General features: G+C 37.8%; 1 protein-coding gene across 1 annotated transcript in view; it reads left to right on the top strand.

Moving 5' to 3' along the window:
• The window catches only part of LOC124166427 (craniofacial development protein 2-like), a 139,262-nt gene that overhangs the window by 17,481 nt on the left and 95,573 nt on the right, over positions 1-26,208 (top strand). The window lies entirely within an intron of this gene.

The raw sequence follows: 26,208 nt of genomic DNA, 5'->3' as shown, positions 1-26,208 counted from the left end.
GAGTCAATGAACTGGGAAAATCGTAGTATCCTGGAGTACCGAAATGATCTTAATTTGGCCAGCTTGAAGATATTTTATTGATTGAGAGATATAATCAGTTACTCATAACTTGAATACGCTCTTTTATTCACCCTTTAGGTACAAATTTGATGCACTATATTCCGTAGCACTGTTTAAGCAATTTTATGATAGAAAATAGTTCCGGTCAGTGAAAAAATATTTCATTTGACTGAATAAATTGAAAATCAAGTACATTTAGAGATCATGTCCAGGTTGGAGGCAGTTACTATGTAATTTGATCATCGGTTGATGATACATACTTCAATATATGTTGCCTCAAAATACGCAAATATGGTGGATTTATTTCAATTACCGTAAATTGAAAGTTTAATTGTGCATAGTATTTCTTTTTCAATTTGATATTATATACAACTTTTCTACCATTAGAACTGAAGATTTGTTGAAAAGATACATAAGTAACTTATCATTGAGTTTTTCCAGGAGCTTGAGCAACTTCCTGTAAGGGAAATACAATTTCCTTCTTCATTATTATCGCTTTTGTTTCAATGCATATACACTTTATCTATTTTTAAAAATTTAGTTTTGTTGCTTCCTGAAAAGTAATTCTATGTTTTCATACACGTGCAATGTCAGAACGTACGACGTGGAACTCGAGAAAAAATTTTCAGGCGTTTATCTTCATTTTTTCATCCATAATTTTCGGAGAAAAAACTTGTTAGATCATAAATATCATACATTGTACACATTTTTTTTAGAGTCAACATGTTCTCAAGAAACATTTTACTTGTGTATTTTCTAATCGGCGCAATGAGCATTAAATGAGGTATTTCTGGGAGGCCACAACTCAAGAAGGCGTGAGAAATAAATTGACGTTCTCATTGGCACAACACATTTCGTTGAACTCCGTAAGAAATTCTGTCTTTTCAATGCGCCTGCACATCCGAAAAACTTCCGTATGGCAGGAGTGCGAGGAGTTCTGCTACTAAGGGTAAAAATCACGGCGAAAATTTCAGTTTCTCGCCGTATCAAAGGTAGAGAGAGAGAGAAAAAGGTCGGACGGTAAGGGATATAAACAACGTGGATGGTGCCATTTCGGTTTAACTCTTCGCGCCATTCTCGAAACGGTGAAAAGGCTATGGATTCCTCGAGTTAAGAATCCTGTGGATTTTTATGTGCGTATGGTGCCTTGAGGATGCTCTCGGGAGAAAGGGTTACGGGGAGGAGATGGCTAGTAGTTTTTAAGGGGTGTGGGAACGTAGGGGGAGGCAGTGAGCTTGCTTCAGAAAGGCCTTGCCGCCCTCCCCCCTACGTAGTGGTGGGGAGAGGGAGGTCTCCCGGGCGGTGTTTAGGCCCTGGGTTAGTCGCTTGGGTTGCGCGCAAGGAAAAAGTTGGGACGCTATATTCTTTCCACGTCTCTTCCATTTCTCTCCTGCTTTCGCGCCTTCCATGCTTTCCAACTCTGACCCTCTCTCCTCTCCCGCTTTTATTTTTTTTTTCTTTCCCCTCAAACCCTCTTCCACGGACTTGATAGCATCCCACCCCCCTCCATACACCTTTCACACACGTTCCCCATTCTCTTCCTCATCCCATCGGCTCCTCCCGTGAGCTTTTGGACTCTCCTCATTGCCACCCTTCAGTGTCGCCTCTGGAGAACTATGTCTTCCTACCTTACGGGAGGGCCTTCAACCTTTTTTGGCCAATGAATCCTCGGCTGCGATGCTATTTAACAACAGTGAAGAATGTGCACCGGTCTCCTCTTAAACACTAACGCACTTGCGGGGCCTATTTATTATCTTGGAGCGTAAGCGTGGGCCTTTTATCTCAGGAAAATAAAACCCTTCTCCCATTCTCCAGGGTGAAACTCTTCCTTTCATTGCCATTGTCGATTTCTTCCCTTGAAGACTTATGTGCCTCATGGACCATGGGTCTATCAATGGCAGTAATAGGTGGGAATAAATGTCATCCTACTTTTTGGCAACCTTCTGTCTAATATTATTTTAGTTTGGGAGGACTTTGACGTTGAATAATTATTGAATATCAAGGCATTGCACTATTCTATGCTACTCACCAATAAAACGTTTAATCTTTTTTCGAACTAGTGAAAATGTTGTTTTAGGTCGAGCTGTGTATTGAATGGAAGTTATTATTGCTATCATAAAGGTACAATTCACTTTCTGTTGAATTTATTATTTCTGTTGCAATTCTTCGGAGTTAAGTATTATTTATTACTTTTTTCTACTTGTAAAAGCCACCTAATGTTTTACTCCTTTAAAGTCTTTAGGAACTTCAGGTCCATGGCAGTATAAGTTTATTATTGCTATTTAAAGGTAATAATAAACTTAAAGTATATAAAATGTAGTGATATAAACTGTTCTATTTTTATCGTATGCATGAAAAAAATTTCCGTAATAGATTGGTTGAAAGATTTTCTTTTTCCATTTTATTGCGTTACATGCTATTTATATACATGTATATTTCTTTTCGGTAGAATTTAAAAAAAAATATAGGCTTACTGTAAGACTGCCGTGAAATTATAAATTTTTTCGTAGCTTCTATATGAGACTTTGATTGTTATGGCATTGATGGTCAATTTTTGAAAATTTGCTGGCGTTCTTTAATAAAACAATTTCATGGAAGCTCTATATTTAGTGGCTTCTAGTTGAATGTGACGACTATGGTATCGTACAAATCGAAATTCAAAATATATGTTTTATGGTGCTGGTTTTTCGGGTTTACACCGCGTTGATACAAAAAAATATCAACGCGGTCGATATCGATATTTTATATATATATTTATATATATATATAAAATATCAAAGTATAGTAATAGCGTTGCTGTATCAACGCGGTGTAAACCCGAAAAACCAGCACCATATAACTAACCGCGGAAGCCTCCGTAATATATGTTTTATATATTTGCGTACTGCAGGTTTTTTTTGGAGAAGAATCAGCTTGTTAATGGTGCATATGCCTATACTTCCTTAACTAGGTCGGGGTAACTTAGTTTGAAGGCTGTAAATACGTGTATACCCACAAAGTTAGTACAATTTTATTTCATAGCAATCGCACATAAACAGTAGCATTTCCTTGATCCATGTTGTCTGCCAAAATCAATCGAACATGAAGAGTGTCGTATATTTACGTGGGCGTTTATTTTCAACATCCGATTTCTCAGAAAAAACACCATACAAGCAGCAGGCGAGTACTGCGCAGATAGGCTATCTTAGCGTCCTCCGCACCACAATCAAGTTATTTCTGGCTGTAAGTCGTTACTTTAGGATTAGCAGCAAACTTAATAACTGCAATTCTTCAATTGGTTCTCCCGCCTAGTGTGCGCTGCGGAGAGACAGCCAGTGAACTCGCCGAATGGCTTTTTCTTTGATATGACTTGACCTTTCTGCCGACAAAAGGAATTATTTTGATGCGTTGTGGCTAGATTGTGAAACTGTATGCATAATTACTTTCATACACATTCAAAACAAAAGAAGGGACATGCTGCCTTCTGGAAGTGTTCTAATCAATGACAACGCCTATCAACTCAGCGCCGATGCAGCCCAACTGATCCTTAAGCAATTTCAATGGAACATTTTGGATCACCCGCCGAGCAATGCATACCTATTGCTGTGTGACTTCCATATTCACGCTGAAATGAAGATATGGCTAGAAGGGAAGCGTTTAAATGCGGGCGATGAGCTTCAGGAAAAAGGCAAAATTCATTGGGAGTCATTGGTGGCAGCATCCTATGATGAAAGTATAGTAAATATTGTCCACAGGCACGACCAATTCCTTAATCGCCGAGGCCATTATGTCGAAAGGACGCCACAAATGTGCCCAATATTTAGAAAAGAAGTAGTTTTTAACCAATCACCTCGTCTTCTGTTCCGGACCCATTGAAAAAAAATCAGACCTCGTAATTTCATGTGCGTTTTTAATGCGTTTCTGCTGAGTATTTGTGTTTAGGATATGAAATACATCTACATCTACATAATACCCTGCGAGCCACCTCTAGGGTGTTTGGCAGGGGGTGATCAATCACCAGCATGCAGCATGCATTTGGACTCCCACATGTACACCACACCGTCCAAGAAACGTCCCGTATAATAACAAACTATACTACTATATGCTGTTAGAAATAGAATATAGAATAGAAATTCAGAAACATGCATTAAGTTTTACATAGGTTAGTAGTCTACACTACAAGTCATGCAATCTATTTACGAGTTCTATTGCTGCCGTTATAATCTCTTATCGATCGTGGAAAAAATGACATTCGGAATCTGTCTGTTCTGCAATCTATCTCTCTTATTTTATTTATATGATCTGATCTTCCGTAGTACGTTGGCGTCCGCAAGATATGGTTAACTTCGTCAGAAAAGACACTGCTCTTGAATTTATCTAAAAGGTTTAGTCTATTTTTCAATCTACGGTCCGACAGAGATTCCCATTCGAGTTTATTTAAGAGGTCAGTTACACTAACAAGACTATCGTAACGACCTTCACATACCTGGCAGCTCTTCTTTGCACGCGTTCTAACTCTGTTATTAAGCCTTTTTCATGAGGGTCCCAAACACCGGCAGCGTATTCCAGATACTAGGGTACTACTACTACTACTACTACTACTAGGATACTAGGGTAGGGTACTACTAGGGTAGATACTAGGACAAATAGGGTATACTAGTTATTCTATACCTTGACCAGTAGTGGTATTGACGTGCAAGATTAGTAGCAAGGTAATAGCAGTAACGCAATGTGTTTATGGAACAAGCTCACGTGATATGCTATACTGATGGAGTGTCTACTGCATTTCCAAAGTTTGATTCGGCCGAGTGCATTCCGCAGGGTGTGATCTGAAGTGTACCTACGCTGCTGGATATCCTCGAACATGAATATCTTTTGCGTAAAATTTCAATGCCCACCGTTTTGGAATACGATGACTTTACTCTGCTCATGGGCCAAATGTCTCTTTTATGTTGATCAATCTTTAATATAAAATTCCTTTGGGACCTGTAATTTTGATTTTTCCGGAAAAAAATCCGTTTTTAAGTAGTCATTCATCCTAAAAATAAATGATCATGTGATTTTAGTGGCATTTAAAAAAAAGTTTAGTATTAGGACTCTGTCGTGAAAGTATTGATGCTTTTGAGTTGATACATTTATTTTGAACTAGATTACTAATTTTATAATTTCTATATTTTACACTGATTATGTTATTTCAAATCTTTAAAGCAATTATATTCTTGTATTTTGTACATTTTATATTTAAGAAAGGAGCACATCTAAGAATATATGTTAGAAAAATGTCAAAAGAAACATAAATTATACAGACGAAACATTGACACTCGTAAGATAGAGGTGTACATGAAAATAGATTTTACTTAGGTACTGCGAATGTTGTTGTACTCAATTGGAATATTGCATGTGAAATTGCATCGTCTTTCCGCGCCCTTTGATTTACAGCATGCTGTTGATTTTCGCATCGCATCCTCGGAGCGCTCTGTTCTCCGTATTGAGCATCGCCCGAAGGTTCTCATGAAAGCGCACGGATTGATGTGATAGCATTGCCGGAATGGGCATGTTGAACTCCTACCCCTCTGTCATAATCCCTTTGATTTCCTTTCCTGGCGGGCGCTACTCTCTCTCTCTGCAATTTACAGATTATTGCCGGTGAGGTATCTTATTCAGGACCTTCTCGGAAAGACCTAGGATAAGAAATGGTGACATTTTGCCGCACATAATCGCGAAACTATTTCCTATTAATTTAAAAAAATAAAACATTACCATGTTTTTGGCATTTAATTTGTTATAATTATGATATAAGCTTGGTACATCATATCCTCAAAGAACGAGGCTGATGAAAATCGTCAAATATATCTTTATTTTTTTTCTCATACAAGGTTTTTAATAAAGTGTATTTGAACGGTGATAGGACTCAACAAAACAAGAAAAAATTCCAATAAACTTTGGTCAAGAAACGCATGCTTTCTGAGTTATGTACACATATTGCATCTGATGATGTTCACTTCGAAAATGCATAGTTTATCCAGTGCAATTTTCCTTTGGATACGTTCTATCTAACGTACATTCATAGGAGGTGCCCAATAGGACGATCGTCAATGATAATATTATACATCCCACTATCCTTTAGCGCAGTGAAGGTATATCTGAATTGAGGTTTAACTGAGACAAGACTAATTGTATGTATTGGCTGCTGTAAGCATGAAAGATTTTTACAATTATTCCCATTCAGATACATCTAATTCATAATGGCTTGCAATTTAGCATGTTTTTTCCATTATTTGCGCTGTTTCATAGCACTAATTTACGCAGGTTTTTTAAATTTGCAGGTCCAAAACTCCTCAATAATTACTTTTTCACATGAGTCACCTTATAGTAGGTATTATGAAAATCCCAATACCACGAATTGGAACATGAAATTACTTCAGTAGCTACAAATCTATAGTTGAGGACTTGAATATTAAGCTCCGGTTCTCTCACGCTCCTCTTTCAAAGCTATACCGGAAAAATCAGCTACCAAATTACAATCATTTGTCCCCAGGAAATAAACCGAATAATTTCAAATGATCAGGAAGTATAGAAGCTTTGGATGAAATATTCTGAGAGTTACTTTTCGGACGTATTGTCTTTATGGCTTTACATAATGAATACTTCGTCACAAAGTAATTTAAAACATTAATTTATCTTTTCCAATTGATATTAACATTCCATCTCATCTCAAATGCGTTAAAACATCTCCAATCAATGTTACAAAAAAATTGATAGCAAAAACCTTATAATGAAATGCCACTTTATACAGTAAGCCGGAGTAAATTTCATTTTGTTCAATTGTGAATTGTATGAATTCTTCCTTATATAATCTGAGGACTAAAATGGTGCCAACTGAACCTTTATTGAATTCAAGCTTTTTTATAACGTTGTGCTAGATATTCCTCGGAACAAACGGTATAGAATCTTTTTCATATTTTATGATGGTGAAAAATTCATGACGTACCCTGGTAATTAACCACTTGGCATACGTAATTAAAGGCTAAATCTTGTAGTGTATTTGTAAAGTAGTGCTGCCCTTTAATTAAATGAGACTATGAGCTTGTTCATCGAGAATTAATAGCCTACTGATCGATTTGAAGTTTGTAGTGGGTTCATAGAAGGTCATTATTTTTTCCGTGGATAATAGGTACCCGTCAGCAAATATTCAAGAATACGCAATTAAAAAACTAATGCCAAATCAAGATAAGAAACACGTTTCAAAAAATATTTATAACTGTGCATCATTGAATATATTCAACTGAAGCCACTACCGCATCTAAACGAAAAATTGACCATTTATAATTACCGTTAATATGCAGTTTATTAAGGCATAAGAGTTAAATAATATACTTTTTGCTGGAGTAGCTGGCGATGGAAATGTTAATTTTCCGAAAAAAGTCTCATGTGTCTAAAAGAATTTTTGTACATAAACTTACATTTCTCAGAAATAAGTTTTTCCTTGGGTAGGTTACGTAGATCAGAACTTTGAAAGTTAGCGCTTGAAGTATATTTAAAAAATATTAAATTGATCGAAACTCTTGAAAAAAAGCAATCTCGATAGGTACAATTCGGTTCTACAAATGTTTCACAACGTCAATGGACTTCGGAAAGACAGGGAAGCGGATGAGATGGTTTGTGGAACGAGATTTCTTGGCTGTTGCAAGAGCATGAGAAGATTGGCGACGCTGTGCATTCGAAAAAGAAATAAAGTCTCGGGGAAAACTTTCACAATCCCAGAAAAATAAAATATGACTCGTCAAATAATGTGACTGTCATCATGCGTTCCGTTACGTTCTCCAACCCACAGCCATCACAACCTCCCTCTCACGGTCTGCTAGGCTGTGGGTTAGTTTGGAGAGATGGAGACGTTCTTTTTTAGGGGGTGGAAGAATGATAGAAAGTGGGGTTGTGGGGCGCGGATTTGAGCGGGGTTTGGCGGCTGCTGCCTGGGTCTCTCCACGTTGGGGCAACGGCGTACGTTGGTAGGGGTAGGATAGGGAAGAAAGTCTGTTCTTCTTGGTGCACACGCTCGTGAGTGTGTGTTGGTTAGGACTTAAGGGGGAGTAGCAATCCTTACGAGTATTTCTCTGTCAGTTAGAGTGGAAAACGGGGTTTCCCAATGTTTAGGAGGGAGGTCAAGTATGGAACTCTGGCGGATGGCGAGGAAAACTTTGGGAGCAAACTTTTTTTCTTCCTCCAAGAAAACCCCTCCTTCCAACGTGGTCTCCTCGTCACACACCCTTTCTACATCCCTCTCCTTTCTCCAACATACTTTTTCTTCGCCTTCCAACTTTTTTCTCCTCTCTTCTCCCTTACGTTCACCCTCTAGTCCCCTTCTGTGGTGGAAGGTAGAGTAGATGAGGGCGGGGCGCAGGTAACTGAAGTAGGTAGTGGGAGATTGCCACTTAAGACCCCAAATATAATATGGGGTATTAATAATTATAAATTACCAAGAATCATTGTGAAAATTTTAAATAATACAATGTAGTTTACATGTTAATACTTTTGTGTAGTGTTTTTAGGGAGTTGCTCTTGAGAAGGGATTTGGAGATTGTTGAGGCGATAAGGAAGAAAGAAAGTTGCTTAAAAGAGTTGGAAAAAAATAAAAAACTGTAATTTGAGGGAAATAAAGAGGTGTTTTGCAGAAAACAATCGTACGTTGTTGCAATACCATATAGCATGGCATATATATACCTCGCATATATCATGGGAGAGTAATAATAACAATTTGTAATTTACCAAGAATTATTGTGAAAATTTAAAATAATATAATGTAGCGTTTGACATTTTCATACTGTTATTTAGTATTTTAGGGAGTTTCTCTTGAGAGAGGATAGAGGTATTGTTTAGGAGATAAGGAAGAGATAGAGAGAGAGTTTATAGAAAGAGTTAGAAAATATTAACAAAATGAAAGGTTAAGTAAATAAAGAGGTTTTGGAGAAAATAAATCATCTGTCGTTGCAATACAATAAAGCATGGTATATATAGACTCAGTATATAGCATGGGATAGTAATAACTATTTACCAAGAATCATTGTGATTATCTAAAATAAATCCACAAAAGAGCTCTTCTAACGACATTTTTCACGAAAATGATGGTAAAAAACGTGGATTTTACAAAAAAAAACTCGTGAGAAAGAGGTAAATGAAAATATATTTTACTTTGATACCTCGAATGGTGTAATTCTACCATAAATGGGGATGCATCGGTCAAAATAATATGAGATTGATTTTTAATTTTGCTGCAGGAAGGGCTTTATCAATGTGCATGTTTAATATCCGAGATCCATTAAAATTATCGGGTACATTTATTCCATATGCTTTAAATGTGTCGAGGAAATTGGTAACTAAAGTAGAGAGTTAATTTCTTTATTGGGCATCTTGTGTGGCATGAGGTAATGATAATGATAGTTATTCATTGCCGACCTAAGATAAATACATTCTTTGTGGACATTAGAAGTAAATGTATAAGCATATCACATTAAAGAAAAGTAAATTAGACAGATAAATAGAGAAAACAGTGATGATTGTGTGAAAGAGGTACTTATAAATACTGATGTTCCTCAGGAACGACGAAATATGTAATGGATCATTACTAATGGTACAATGGATTGTTTTTATCAGTTCAATTAGCTATAAAAGACCGATTTTTTTGTTTTGGGCGATGGAGGAGTTTTTCAGGAATTTTATCTTTAAGAATGCGTAAGGATTATACTTTTAAGCATTCACTTAAGATAGGTATGTATAAGGATGCATAGTCATTGATGTTTTTTTGCACGAGTTCCTTATGTTGATTTGTCAATCTGTTTTTCGAGGCACGGTTTCTTGATCAAGATTGATGACAAATATTCGGTAGTATCCCTAGGAAAAGTTCCATATGTTATAGAAGTAGGTGGGGAATTAGTAACTGAGGTAGGTAGTGGGAGATTTCTACTTCAGGCATGCGGCGTATGGCAGGGAACGAAGGTTTCCTCCGAGCAGAAGGAGAACTGGGAATTGTAACAGGGAAAAGGAAAGGTGGTGAGGGATTAGTTTGTTGAGAGGGGTGGCTACGGAGGGAGGGGGTATGGGATTTTAGGGACGTCTAGGGACCAGGGTTCGTGGCAAGGGGAAAGAGAGTTGATGGTGGAGGGGAAGGAAAAAAGGGAAGGATGTGGGAATCCTTAGGGTTTAGGTGAAGATTATAACCGGAAAGCATTTGGGAGTTCAAGACGCGCCGAGAATATCAAAGCGACGAAGACCATTCCCAGAAGATGCCGTTCGTGTACGGAGCGGATGTGAGGAATTAACGAACTTATCCAGTTGTGCGTGCGAGAATAGATTTGGTGAGGGTTTTTTGTATTGAAAGAGTGAATTATTAATAATTATTAATCTCCTTCGTTATTGATGATTCTCGTGTGTGTGATTAATTTATTGAGATAGCTTTCAAGCATGGAATGGAACAGAAAATAATAGAGCAAAATAGAGCAGAAGAAATATTAATTAGAAATATGGGATTTCAAATATTTAAAAATGTTTTTATAAAATTGCATAATTTTTTACGCTATTCTGACTGATGCATTTTTAACGGATGCATGAACCTTATGGTTTGAATAGAATTTTCGGTCTCTGTTAGATTAATTTATTGGCGTGAGCCCTGTGGTTTTTCCCCTCCGCTTTTTCACAAGCCATTCATTAAGTGGTGAAAAGATATTCGTCGGTATGTATTGAATCGATAAGCACGATTTGGAGACATGAGTGCCAGTAATTTTTGTCGTTCATTATAACTTAGAAATTATTTGCTGAATACCAAGTCATTTTTTCGCATAGAGAATATCTGGAAAATGATAATTCATTATCATAGGTCGAGAAAGGGTACTAAAGATAATTTCTGTTAAACGTGATCTCTATTGTTCTATATAATTATGATTTGGAGTAGCTGTAAAGTTCCCCCGATATTTACATCATAAGGTGTTATACTCTCTAAGAGAGTTCATTCACCTGAAGGAAATGGTTTAAAATTGATTATTATTATTTTAGCCCAATTCATTTTTACCACAGGCTAGAAAAAGCAAGTCTTAAATATATGACTTAAAGACTTGCCTGCAATAATCATTTAAAGATTTCATCTTTGAATTCAAGGTAGAAATTTGATGTATTTTTATGAAAAGTTATCACATTAAATTGAAAAAATCCAGGCGCGAGATTTGTGCATAGTCTTCATGGTGATATTAATTCTTGGTGTTAATTACACTCTTTTACCCCTCAGGATATCGGTATTTTCTGGCTTTTAAGGGAAACTACGAAAATATTTAAGAACTGCATCGACGAGGGGAGTTAATTAAGTCATGAAACACTTTTTTTATCTGAAACAGGAGTTTTTTTTATTCAGCATTCAAATACGACATGTTATTCCCCACGTTTTTAGCCACACAAAACTACTTTTCAACGTGATCTCCATTCAATGCTACGGATTGACGCCACCTTCAAGATAAGGTCTGCATGCCTGCAAGGTACCATTCCACTGGTCGATGTTGGAGCCATCGTCGTACTGCATCAGTAACTACATCATCCCCGTAGCTGCGATGATGAAACACGCATTTTCCCACGACTCACCGTGATTATTTCCACTACCATTTCACTGTAGTCATACTACAAGCGCCTATGAATATCTTAGATATCCTAGTTTTCCGTCAATAGAGACTCAATCACGGTTGCTGGGAACATTTATTTATTTATCTCAATCTCCCCCGAAAACAGCACAGGGAAGCCTTTACATCGGGCGTTTAAACTGTGAACAATAAACGATCACACACACCCATGTCCTGTAAGGGGCAACCTATCCAGCCGGGACTCGAACCCGCGACCTTCGGTATGGTAGGCATGGGCTTATCCCAACCACCACCGAGACCAACAAAACACATCTCCGCTACAGACGCTATTTTAACAGCTTCGTCAAGCACGGTCACGTAACGAACGTCAATGCACTAAACTACACTAAACGAAAGGGAAATGTTTGTAAACGTTCGAAAATAAATGCCAAGTTTTTTCATCTGATATTGGTCGTGAAAAAATGTGTTACATCACTTATTGAACTCACCTCGTATGGTAGTAGATTTGAACCAAATTTAGAATAAATGGCGGCAATATGATGGAGAGTAACGTATCGGATGAGGCCGAAATTGGATTAGAAGAAGGAAATCCCTGCAGAGAAGGAAAATCTTCAAGTGGGGGCATCGTACGCCAAAGTAGAGAGAGCTCTTCAAGATATGAATGAAAGCCCGTGGGAGTAGGCGCAATTCCCATCGAAGGTACCTTAGAATCCAGGAAGGAGTAGGGATTCACGATTCTTGGAACTCGTCCATCGGATCGTTGAACTGATAATATTGCCAATGTGAAAGCAGTTATGATTACCACGCTGGATTTGAAAGCGTCGATGTGACGAATGCAAAAGCACATCCAGGTAATACATGTTACATGCCTCATTTGGTGTAATTGCTTGTTGCTAAAAAAGTGTAATTAATTACTAAAATCACTGTGGTGATTTAGTAACAATTTATATAAATTATAATTCTCATTCAATTTTAAAAGTTTAGCACTCAAGGTACCGCTATTATAATAGAACGAGATCTTATTATGGTTGAAGCGAAAATATCTAAACCAGTTTCGATTTCCAATCGATTGATATCTGTCGGAATTGGAGAATCTTAAACTGAATTTGTCTCTCGATCAGGGGCGGTTTTTTTACACCAAATTTTGGTCCGTTGTTTTGACGAATGTTTGCCTTAGCCTCTATTATCTATATTATTTTCGTTTCCCCGCTGATTCGGGTTGTACTGGCCACTTGCATATGGAAGGCTAGGGCACAATGGGAAACGGGGTGCAGTGGGACATACTGAAATTTCCATTAATGTTCTGGAAAAACTTCATGCGCAGATAATAGTAGTGAAATTTCGTTCTTAGGCTACTGGTATAGAAGTGAGCTTTAACATGTAAAACCAGCTTTAGAGTTGAATCTATCAGTGGTTGAGTGAGTAGGTAAAGCCATATCTTCCGTAATAAAAGCAATTACCTATATACAAATCCAAGATGTTGTGCGCATGGATGCACTTAAAATATCTCGAGACTTAAATTTTTGCCTCAGCCTCTATTTTCTATATTATTTTCGTTTCTTCGTTGCTTAGGGTTATACTGGACACTTACAACGGGGAGACTAAGACAAAATGGGACACGGGGTTCAGTGGGACAAACTAAACTTTCCCCTTATGTTCTAAAAAAACTTCATACGTAGATAATAGTAGTGAGATTTCGTTCTTAGGCCAATGGTATAGCAGTCAATTTCAGCAGGTCAACACAGCTTTCGAGTTGTATCAGTGAGTGAGAGTGTGGGTAAAGCCATATGAAGTTTCTGCGATACAATCAATGATATCATAAATTCAAGGTACACGCATGGATGCACTCAAAATCTCTCTAGACCTTAATGCTTACCGAAGCCTCTATTCTCTGTTTTATTTTCGCTCCCCTTCTGCTTTGAGTAAACTTTTCCACTTGTATTAGGAAGACTGCGCCACACTGGGATACGGAGTAAGTGGAGCAAATTAAAATTTCCCCTAATCATTTGAACAGACTTCGTCGTTAGATGATGAAGTAAGATTCCGTTATAAGACTACTACAATAGAAAATGGTAGTGGACTTGAAATGTTTAACTTAGCTTTCGAGCTAAATCAGTGTGTGAGAGAGTAAAGATATATGAATCTTCCGCAATTTAAGCTAAGGTATCATTAATTCAAGGTGCCACACGCATGGATGCACTGAAAATCGTTAGAGATTTTAATGTTTACCAAAGCCTCTATTCTCTATATTATTTTCGTTCCCCTGCTTTGAGTTAAATTTTCCTCTTGTCTAAGGAAAACTGGCCCACAGTGGGACACGGGGTACAGAGGGACAAATTAAAATTTCCCCTAATATTCTGAACAAAATTCGTATTTAGATTATTGAGGTAAGGTTTTGTTCTTAGGCTACTGCAATAGCATCCAGCTTCAACATCTTAACTTATTTTTTGAGATAAATCAGTAAGTGAGTGATTAAAGACATATGAAGCTTCCACAATGTAATCAATTGTTTCATAAATTCAAGCTGCAGCGCCCGTAGATCCACTAAATCTCTCTCGAGACTGTAATATTTGCCTTATCCTCTTTTTCTATATTTTTTTTCGTTTCTCTTTTTCTGAACACACTGAATGTTAGTGAGTAAAGCCATATAGCTGCAGTATAATCAATTATATCATAAAGTCAAGTTGAAGCGCGCATGGATGCACTGGGAATCTCTCGAGACTTCAATGTTTCCTTCTTAGCCTCTATTTTATATATTATTTTCGTTTCCCCTCTGCTACGGGTTAAACTGGCCACTTGTATACTCCATCCGTCTACCGGAAATTGAATTGACGCCGTCGATTGTGATTCCGATCGAGAAGCGTAAAAAGTCCGAGCTTCTTTTGCTGACTCGCCATCAGCTCAGCCGTTTTTCCACTACTACCTTCTCTTTCCTTTATTTTGGAATTCGCCTCACACCACTGATAACCTCTCGGCTAAACCCAGCACGCTAACGCAATACGTTTTGTTCGTTCCCCGTTGGAGCTGGGGCAATTCGAACGAGGGGGGGCAACGGCCGCTACATCCTGTGGATTCAAATGAGTGCTAACGATCGGGGTGGATGGTTTGAACACGTTATCCCGTGCTGAAAAAATAAAAAATCGGGCTTCCATAGGCGATTCTCCAGGTGCAATTCGCACGGTTTTGGTCTACGGCGGCCTTTACTGACGATTGGGCTAAGTAATGTAAGAAATGATGTTGCCAATGGGGTGATTAGGTAAGAACGGCAATATTCGAAGTCATAATAGAAATATATAATTGCAATACGATGATGAGCATAATGTGGAATGCATTCTGCGTAAAAAGTAATCATAGTTTTCTCTTTATATGAACAAGAAATTCAATTTAAGGCAATTTTTTGTTAAATATGAAACTTGCACCATAATCTGACTGTTCAGGATTATTTGTGTGTTATTTATTTGTGGGAGGTTAACGTAATAATTAGCAAATTTTCACTTCCTACTCTTGTTTACGTATTTTGTCTTTGACACTGTCTTAGCCCAGGTTAGAATTCCCTTTTTCATTTTATGCTTTATAATATACCTACGTTATTGTGCAATCTACGTCACGAACGAAGAGTCAATACTGAAAATGAACTTTTTAACCATACATTATAAATGAAGTTAAGAATTATCCCATGTTCGAAACCCTCGGTATCCATCGCTGATCCCCCACGAGCATTGTATAGAATTTTGTTGGCTTCCATCTTCTTGAGTCTCAGGCATGTGAAGTCTGAAGTTTCTTTTTCTTAAAACATTAATTTTTTTACACTTTTTTGTTAAAACGCGGCCCATTTGGTAAGCTTTTCATGATTTTTAAAATAGATATTCTCAAATTGGTCAGCTCATATAAATAACTATAAAAATATGGGGTGAGATAATGCGGCATTGATTTGGTAGATAGATTGGGATCTAATGGGTTGGTAAAAGAAATATTGATTTTCAGTGCAGGGGATGTATTTTGAAGGTGGGGCAGACACATTTATTTTGATGAAAAATCTCTTAATAATTGATCAAAAATTCTTGTTTTGTTCTATTTTCACCAGGATAGACATGTCGCTCTCAAACATCAGACACATCAGATGAAAATCAAATGAATGATTCTATACAATCGCGAACTTAAAGTGGTACAGCGTTCCAAAACGCTTTGCATTTTCGTTAAGCATGACCGTGGGTTCAAGATTGTAAAGCCCTGAGTTTGCAACATTCAAATTCGAACTGATTTGTCATCATCCTCTTCAGTGAATTGGGGAAAATACAGTTATATAACGATTGGTTGCTGGGGGCTTTTTGGACCTGGTGGTGTAACTCTACTTACCTCTACTTAAAGCTTACTTCGAAGGAAAATCAGAGATGCGTATTTATAACAGAAAAAGCATTTATTTCAGACCTATCTCTTATAGAACTGAAAAGGTGCCTTTTTTGAACGATAGTCATTCAAATTTGATGTTGCTTGGAAGCAACACAGCTAGAAAGAGTTGATTTTCTTTCCTCTGAGGATTTATTCTCAAATTTAACAAGCAATATAAGCCTAGTGCTCCGCCTTCGAATCTTCAGCGGCTCCCGAACTAATTCTTTTAAATAGCGTGTGCTGCTTTCTGTGCGCCCGTAGCAGTTTTTCACGAAGTAGCAGTTTTTCACTCTTTATAATCAAACTAATGTAGTAAAAATTATAGGAATAGTAGGAGCAATGGTGGAATTAATTGTGATCCCAACCCCCTTCTCCTACGGAGAATGCGGACAATTCAATAAATAATTTAAGAGATTGCCGTCTTCATAGGTAACTCTTGCCTTATTTCCATTTATAGAGATATTTTTGCCTCAATTTTACAGTTTTAATTGTGAACTACCGGCAACTAAAACGATGACGGCTAAATAATGGTGACAAAACGCCCACAGTGTTAATCACAACTATCATGCCTGTATTAGTCGAGACTACATTCAAGTTTTTTTATTTTATTGACTCAAAGGATCTATTCACAATGATTCGAGCAATGTAGTGCGCAGTCTCTGAGTCTTAAGCAGCCCAGTCTAGTTCGATTAACTTCTGTGTATACAAAAACACTAGTATAAATAACGCTTGCCATACGTCCCTAGCAGATTTTTACGAAGCGATGCACTTTAAATCACGACTGCATGGTAAAAATCATACGAATAGTGGCAGCAATGATGAACTAAATACTATCTCCGCGTTCCCCTCCACCTTCCTTGCCATTAAACTGTTTCCAGTCTCCCGCATCAGCACGAGCGTTGATTCAGGATTGGAAAGCATTGCGTGTGCAGCTTGTGAACTCGGACCGATTCGTTCCCACGTACTTCTTCCGGCACTGATGCACTTTTCTCTCTCTCTCGGCCCATTTGGTCGAATTGGGAGCGAGGTGTTGCCGCCGCTACGGCCTAAGCTCTCTGCCTTCCTCTCCCATTTGCCCCGTGCCTGCTCCGGAGAGCCTAAGCGCCTGCGGTCTGAAAATAGGTCTTGTTTTACGCGCAAATCCGTTTAGCAAAGTAGTGGAGCTGACGATCATTGAAATGTGCACTAGAGCGAGTAGTACTTTATCTGATTTAACTCTTAACGGGGAAATTGCACTTGCTGCTAAATTATCTCGGAAGCGATCCATTGCAGAGTTTGTGTCTTAAATGTATCATGCGCATCCTTTTTAACTACTCTGTCTACCCCAGTTTCTTTGTAAAGAGTGATAACTAATAAAATGATTTCCTGAAGTAACTATTTTATTCCCTGTATTAAGCTCTCATAATATCTCGATATATTTTTTAACAGTTGCAGCTGCGAGGGAAACGTTGAAAAGCAAGCTTATACGCTATTTTTAATGTGCTAAGGAAAATCATATTTCCAGCTAAAGTTTCTTTTTTTACTATTTCAAAATTCACTAATAAGAGAGAAAATTATTTCTGATAGGAACGAATCGATTCCCTACATGATCGATGATCTTGATTTGATCGATGCGCTGTTTTAAATTTGAAACCATGTGCAGCTATATTGAATGGAAATGTTTCTTATTTCCTTTTTTCAAAAAGTCCTAATGCAGTTTTGGACTCAGAACGGAAATTTATTACGGAATCGCGGGAAAAATGGTCCTTTATCTGTGCGCTGTAATAGCCAATACAACGAATGTTAAGCTGCAATGTGCCCACGGAATCAGTGATTTAAAGGCTGAAGAGTAGTTTAAATAGAACAAATAACGACTAAGCTTTTTTGGAAAAGGTAAGAACTAATTGAATGTTACCCGGAAGTAGATTTTTAATTCCCTTCATTAGGTTCTGATTTGATCGGTATTTTGTTTTTTATTTTCGAAAATTTGCGGATACGAGAGAAATATTGATAACAGGGGTTGCATATTTTTTCTAAGTATCCGTATGAAAGGATGTTTTGATGATATAATTGTACATTTTGGATGTGCTAAGGACAATCAGGTTTCCATTGAAGTTCAATTTATCCTCTTCAAACATTCAGTCGTAACAAATGAATCATTTCAGGGAGTAGCTAGTTTATTCCCTTATGTGATTAATTATCTGAATATAAGTTTTGATTTGTAAGATTTATATATTATTTAATTTTCAACAATGTACAGCCGTATAGGAAACGTTGATAATCAGGGAATACATCTATTTTTATTCTTATGAAAGGATATGTCGTTACTGTCATTGTACATATTAAGTATCACAAGGAAAATCAGGTTTCCAGCTAATATTTTTTCCTATTTAAACATTCACTTATGGCAATTACAATGATTCCCGGTAGTTGCCAATTAACTTCATAATAATTATGATTTACTATTTCAAAGTTGCAACATGTGCAGCTGCGATGAAAACGCTGACAGGTACGGATATGTATTTATTAAAATATTGTCATGAAAGGGTGAGACAATGCTATCATTATTCATTTTATATGTGTTAAGTAAGGTCAGACTTCCGACTAAATTTTCTTTTTCCTATTCCTGCTTTCCATAAGGCTCCCTGCTGACTCCAGAATGAAAATTATCACGAAAAAGATAAAATATACATCTTTTTAATGATGTAATACGCAGCGTCTCTGTTGATGAATATAATACTGAAATTTTCCCACGGTGCTAGTGAATTGAAGGCCGAAGAGCAGTTTTTAATAGAACATGTAACGATAAGGAAGGCAGAGGAAATATTAGGTGTAATTATTCTAATATTTTTCATCTACTTTCCATCCATTTTTTTCTGATTGGTCCAAAAACCAATGTAACGTTCTTTTTTCCATCAAAATCGAAGTGATCGATTACATCTGGAAGCCACATTTACCTTAATCAAGCACTAGTCCCTCATAGCCATAAAGATAATACGCCAAAGAAAGGCATACGGGACTATATTTATAAAAATTATTGTTTCTTTGAGAGAAAAAGAGTGATTTTACGTAATTTTTATGTAGGTGAAAGCACTGCTGAAAATATTTCTCCCTACGTAAAAGCTGTCAATTTAACGAATTAGATTTTATTCCTTTAATAATGCTTGGAAAAAAACCCGTGGGATATTTTCTTTACGTCCGTAGCTTTTGGCATACACAAAATTCTCGTTATGCTTGTATGAGTAGTGTATTTGGGCCTTTTAGTTTTATATTTTTTATTTATTTGTTGCAGATGGCAATTGTACTTTTCTTTATTATTTTCCCTCGAAAAAAAACTAACAATCGTTGCTACCATTACTTTCCGTGATCTATGCTTTCATTGGATGTTGTGATCACCCATTGGTACGCCCTGCTATCGTTATGTCGACGGACTTAATTAATTTTCTGCCTCAGTTTTTGCGTTAGTGAATGTTTGCTTTATATATATATATATATATATATATATATATATATATAAATAATTTAAGTTAATGTCAATACACACAGAGACACAAAAAAGAAACACTCACATTGGATAAATAAACTTGAAGCTATCGAAGCACTTCCGGCTTCTTCGTCAGCTGAAGAATGAATGGTGAGGAAAGGAGAGGGTTGGAAAAAGGAAAAAGAGGGGTAAGGGGAGAGGTGTATGGGGAGGGGGGAGTTAGGAATAGGGGTTAGGATGCAACGTTCAAACCCGGGAAACTATTGGCTTGAAAGTGCCAAATGCACGCCAATTCGAGGGTGTGGAGGTTGAGGGCGGAGTCGGTGGGAGGGAGGGAGGCAATAATGGATACTTTGTAGCATTGATTGAAAATGGAATCATGTGAAAGACAATGTGTGGGAACTGGTAGAGAGGAGTGGGGGGAAGATGGACAACAGGAGGCGCGATGATTGTTAATTCTGAGATTGAGAGGGGTAGTGCATAGGCCTATATAAAAAGCGGGGCAGAAGTTGCATTGAAGGAGGTATATGATGTTGGTGGAGGTACGCGCCTCCTGTTGTCCATCTTCCCCCCACTCCTCTCTACCAGTTCCCACACATTGTCTTTCACATGATTCCATTTTCAATCAATGCTACAAAGTATCCATTATTGCCTCCCTCCCTCCCACCGACTCCGCCCTCAACCTCCACACCCTCGAATTGGCGTGCATTTGGCACTTTCAAGCCAATAGTTTCCCGGGTTTGAACGTTGCATCCTAACCCCTATTCCTAACTCCCCCCTCCCCATACACCTCTCCCCTTACCCCTCTTTTTCCTTTTTCCAACCCTCTCCTTTCCTCACCATTCATTCTTCAGCTGACGAAGAAGCCGGAAGTGCTTCGATAGCTTCAAGTTTATTTATCCAATGTGAGTTTTTCTTTTTTGTGTCTCTGTGTGTATTGACATTAACTTAAATTATTTATATTACGTGCCACGTGCATTTCGGATTTTCCAATACATTGTGTATATATATATATATATATATATATATAAATATGTGGCCGATCGAGGCGAACGAACAAAAATTGTACTACTAAAACATAGAGACACGTAAAAAAAGGGACACTCACAAATAAACGTTCAGACGTTTCAGCGGATTGATCCGCTATCCTCAATGCTGAAGGTGAATGTATATGTTTTCTAGTAATGATGCTTTCCTACCTCGATTTGAAAATATTTGAGGAAGATATGTTCCCAGTAATGATGCTGAGTTGCTGTTATAGCTCTTTATACCACGCTACCGCTAATGAATAACCAACCTTAATTTATACCTTATTGCTACTCACCAGCTTACTTCCACAGTCATCAAAATACAGTTTAAAATTTAAGTTTATTTTGGGCAAAAAGTAATACCTACGTAGCAATTAATGGAACTTTCAGATGCACGTTTAAAATTTTTTACCCTGAACTAATCATTCAAAGATCATTACCTCTGGGTGCTTTCTTTCAATTCGAGAACGGAGAATTTAGAGGGTGGTCATCGAGGGATGTCTGCTGGAGAATTTTGCTATCACGATTATTTAGGAATTTTACCATTTATGATTGAGAATGTCTAAAAAATGAGAAAGTTTTCGAAATTTCAATGTAAAACTTGAGTTTTAGTAGGCTTTAGTAAACATTTTAGGAAGATATTTTTACCTTTATGGTGCTGAATTTAAGGTGTTGTTATGCCATCGAAATAAAGTTTGAAATATTTTGCCCTTGTGGGCAAAGAATAATAATTTAGTAATTTATGGACATTTCAGATGGATGTTTAGAATTTTTGAACCAACTACGTATTGACTTCACGAAAATGTATAATTTTTATTTAGTCCTCCACCAAAAGTTTTCCACGGCAGGCGTGCACGGATCATTTGCCAATAATTTGGAAGATTCAAAATATTAAACTTTAAACTTTGGTTAGGTGATTCTTGTTTAAGTAATTTATAGATATCTGATGTTAAATGATCAAATGTTTAATCATCTAAACAGCGAGTATATTTTTAGGGCTGAATACTGATACCAGCATCAAAGCCTTTTAATTTTTTTGTCGTGAGGAGTTTTCTCTGGACCGCAGGCGTCTCTTGCCTCTAAATTCTTGTTGTCCTTCTGAAAACCGACACAAACAGATGGGGGTGTGCCCGCCTGTATTTGGAATTATTCCGAGCGGTTCTCATTTAGAACGGTTGATTCTGATTGGTTAGCTACGCATCGGAATTTGTCGCATTTGAAATTTAATTCCGATGACGACATGAGTGAAAACTAGCAAGTACAATAAATACTATCGTGTTGTAGTCCAATCGGAATGAAAATTGATCGGAATAATTCCGAAGGAGATTAAGTGCACCATCAAATGAAAACTCTAAGAAATTGCAACTAATGGAAGCAAAACTAATGAAAATGCAAATATTGAAATATAAAAAAAAAAAAAAATGGGTGTGTCCGGTGAAAATTTAATAAGTTTGACGTCAGTAGTCCGGGTAGGTGACGCGACCTTAAGACACTATGGTAATGTGTATAAGAGGGATTTTCTTTTTACCCGTATGGTCGAGGAAATTTGCCATCACCCGGGAGCGAAAAAATAACAATATCACGAAAATAAGCAGTTGGGTAGGTTTTTGGTTCACGGATGCGTTGACGGCTAAGGTCAGAAGCACCACCCGCATTCCAATTGGAGAGATAATAACAAATCATATTCTCATTTGATAGGGTAGGAGTTGAAGATTATGGAAATGAAATATTTATGGTCGATGTATTTGCAATACCGTATTTACTCGTGTAAGCCGCGCCCTATTGTAAGAGCGCCCTATTGTATCTCGCGCACCCCCATTTTAGGGTCGGCTCGAGAGGAAAAGAAAACTTCTCAGCGCTTTTTGTCTGCGGCCTTATATTGAAACTCATGATTAGTTGCTATATCGATGAATTTACGTTTCCATGATAAATAAGGTTAGAAATGTAACTCCTGCGAAGGGTTCCTAGTTTCAATGCTAAACTCTGGAGAAATAAACGATAAGAATTTGAGGGAGAATGGTACGAAGCTTACATTAAAATTTGGTGTAAATCGCGCACCCCCATTTTTTTCACCGGTATTTCTGGAAAAAAGGTGCGCAGCTTCTACGGATAATTGTATACCCATTGTATTTTTAAGGCACTCTTTCTAGGAAAAATTTTGATAAGGCTTAGGCGATCAGGGTCAGGATGAGCGAAGATAAGCGTTTTGTTAGCCATTATCCATCCAATGCCGTGGTTTGATGACAAGATAATCGGCGACTTTATTTGTGTCACATCAGTGCAGTTCAAATTGATACTTTATCTCGGAAGAAGTGTTGATCCAGGCAAGGAAGAGAATCAGTTTTAAGTCTCCACTCCTCCGGGCCACCAGGACATCTTCTCCTTCATCCTTCCTGTATCTAGTGCAGATCACAAAACGCCGCCGGGAACGCCGACGGCTTTTCCGAATTGATGAGAGAAAATGGGGCTCCTGAGATGGAGCGGGGATTTGGCAAAAATAAATAAAATGGACCAAAATGAGGTGCAAGGAGAAAGACAAGATAAGGTTGTTTCGGCGAGAAGAAAACGGAAGAGTTGAGAGAAGAAGTACACAAAAAAACTAAATTTTAAAAAATCTGAAAGAGAAGTAAAAAAAAAATGTCGAGTTTGTCCTAAAGGATGGGTTGCTATAAAGAAGAAAAGTTGTTAAAGGGATAGAGAGTGCGCACACCTTCCTAACTTCCGTCCGGCGAAAACAGGACTTGGTTAGTTTGTCGGCCTCCCCCTTCCTATATCCCACCCAGAAGCCCCGCGCCGTCGGTGCCCAACCTACTACAACCAAGCGCAAACCCTAGTCTCTCCAATCCTGAAGCATGCTTCTTTGCCGCTTCACGGAAATGCCATTAAGTTCCAATCTGTTGCGGGATTATCGAAGCTCCCGTCTTCGTCGTGGAGGACTTCGTTCGCTTCGGGGGGATATCTGCGGCGGTAGCGGATGGGAAGGAGAGGTTGGTCGCGGTGCTGGAGGTCCAGAAGGGGAGTTTAAGAGGAGGATGAGATTAGATGGTGGGTGGAGGCTGGATTGAGGTGGGTTTTAGGATGGCTGGTTGCCGTGGGAATGGAGGTTACCGATTGAGAACGCGGACGTGGACAGAGTCAGGGTTTGAGAAGTGAGACACGTGGCTTAGGATTTATTTATTGCTCCAGGAAAACTGCCATTGAAGCTGATCGATAGTAAAACTTATTATTTTGAAATACTAGAAGCTGTAGGTAACCTATATGGTGGAACTGTGTTTAGTTTACCATCATCATATCAATTAATTATCTTCCATGCATTGGTTTAAATAACGGGAAAAAGAAAGTATTATTATAACTTCAATCAAATATAAATTATGGGTTGGAGAGGGTTTTTACAGCTTGATAATCAAACGTCCTTCCACCATTCCTACCCGAAGCAATACTCTATATAATTTACCCATATTTCATTTACAGATATTTCATTTGTTTTCACAAAGACTTCATCAATTACAATTTGTTCGCAAAAGCATAGAAAAGATAGGATATCAAGTAGAAGAACTCTTTGGTTGAGTCAAAATTGGCACCACGAGGGAATATTTTGATCATGGTAGGCTTTTGATAAACCATCATATTTTTCTAAAGCATGTAAAAATTGACTGTTCTCTTATCCTATGTTTGAAAGACGCTCTATTTATTAAAATGTCATAATTATATATTTGACTAAGTGAACAGTATGTTGACTAAATACGAGGGACACTCCGTAACTAATGCACCCAAATTTCCTGACACCATAACCATTGTTCTAAGTACTTTTCACTGTGTATTAACACTTCCTTTAGGAACACCATCTCACTTTTCAACATAATTTCCGTCCTTTTTAATAGCCTTACGCTACCTTGGAATTCGGCGCCCTGTACAATAAAAGTGTTTATACAGTATGGTGTCCACCTCTACATTTACAATCTTCAACATTGGCATGTCCGTTCTCAATAGATACTGGTTGTGCCCACTGGCTAACTGTACTGCAATCAACATAATCATTTCTGTATACCTTTTTCAACCTTCCATGGATGTTTCCGACGGTCTCATTCTCACAACAAAGGAATTCAAATACAGAGCGTTACTTTTGTTGGATACCACGTGCATCGGCCATCTTTTAGAACTGCTGCTACTACGCCACGATCTACATTACGTTCAAATAACTTTAATTCAATCAGGAGGGATGCTTATATGCATTCTATCAATAGGAAGTACCTAGAGTATAAAGTGTGGTGTCAGTAAAGGGAATAGCTGAATAAGAGAGTGAAAATTACCCTCTCCGGGATTTTTACAGTACTCAGGGCATATAATTTGGGATCAAATGGGACTTACCTCCCCACACTTCCAGTCCACTAGAGGCCCACCAGGGTCAGCTAGCTCGAAAATACGAATATCACTGTTTTTAAGATATTTCGGACTAGAAAGGATATTTGTAATGCGGTTTGCGGTACTTGAAATCTTTTTTAATGGAGCAGATGTCTCCTCGTTTTCAAGAATTTTTAGCCAGACAAGGAGAAATGGCGTCGATTTGAAAATTTATAACGCGTGTTTTATAAAATATTTTTGAGAGGGCCACTAAGAAAAAAGGTTTTCCGGTGTCGTTTTTAAATACCTTTGTTTTATTTTGCCGGTGCCGGAAGGGAGATTGTTTTCAGTCGTGTCATTGCTCAAGTATTTCATAGTTCTGTAATCACTCTCATTTGTGGTTCTGTTTTGCTCCCGAAAATCGACATTTTTAAATACGATATAACAACCCTGATCGAAGTACTAAGTAGAGAGTAAGCCTTTCTTGTGGGACGGTCGGTCGGCAACATGGAAATCTGTTTACTTCATGCAATAACTGGGTCATGTATAATGTATATTTCTTCAGATCAGCACTCATCTTTCAGTCACCCTGCATTATGAAGAATCACACATGCCTTTAAGATGTCATCCGCGATTTGCTTCGACATATAAGAGGATCTATGGAAAATTGTCCATTTATTGCACAGAAAACCGAATGCACATTTAACGTTTCTTTGTCTACGGAACAAACAACAATTGAATACCCGCTTTTTTCCGTAAGATTCCGTCCGGCATATGGTTGCATCATTTTCTGACAACGATAATTCTTCACCAATCACATGTACAAATGGAAAATCTTCGCTACTGGTAGCGTTTCAGGGGAGGCGGGGGTGAAACATTCAATTTATTGCTGACCATAAACTTCAAACAAAGTGGTTGATTGAAAAACGGATAAGTCGCCATCTTTTCTACAGGCCTCTTACATCAATATACGTAAATCTGTTGTGTGAATCGGCAACTGCCATCATAAGAAATGAAAAGTAGGCCTTGTAGATGAGGTTCATTGAGCCACCACGAGAAAACCTCATTACTAGTTCGTGCTTCCCATCGACCCATGCATTTGGGGAAAAGTTCGGCCTTTTTAAATCCGTTTGCTATTTCTCGCTATTTCCCTTCTGTCAGTTGAGAGGAAAAAATGCAGATTTTAGCAAATACCACATGGTATAGCATTAAAAACGTACAGATCTACTTATTGTGCTTATTCCCAGCCTTAAGTTAAATGTTTTGCATTTCATGATTATTACCAAGGTTCATATCACTTTCCTCACAATAGTTCATTCTTTGAAAGAGT

This window comes from Ischnura elegans, chromosome 10, assembly GCF_921293095.1.
Source record: "Ischnura elegans chromosome 10, ioIscEleg1.1, whole genome shotgun sequence".
NCBI lineage: Eukaryota > Metazoa > Arthropoda > Insecta > Odonata > Coenagrionidae > Ischnura > Ischnura elegans.
Note: the sequence above shows the minus strand (reverse complement) of the source record. Positions and strands in the feature narration are given on the sequence as shown.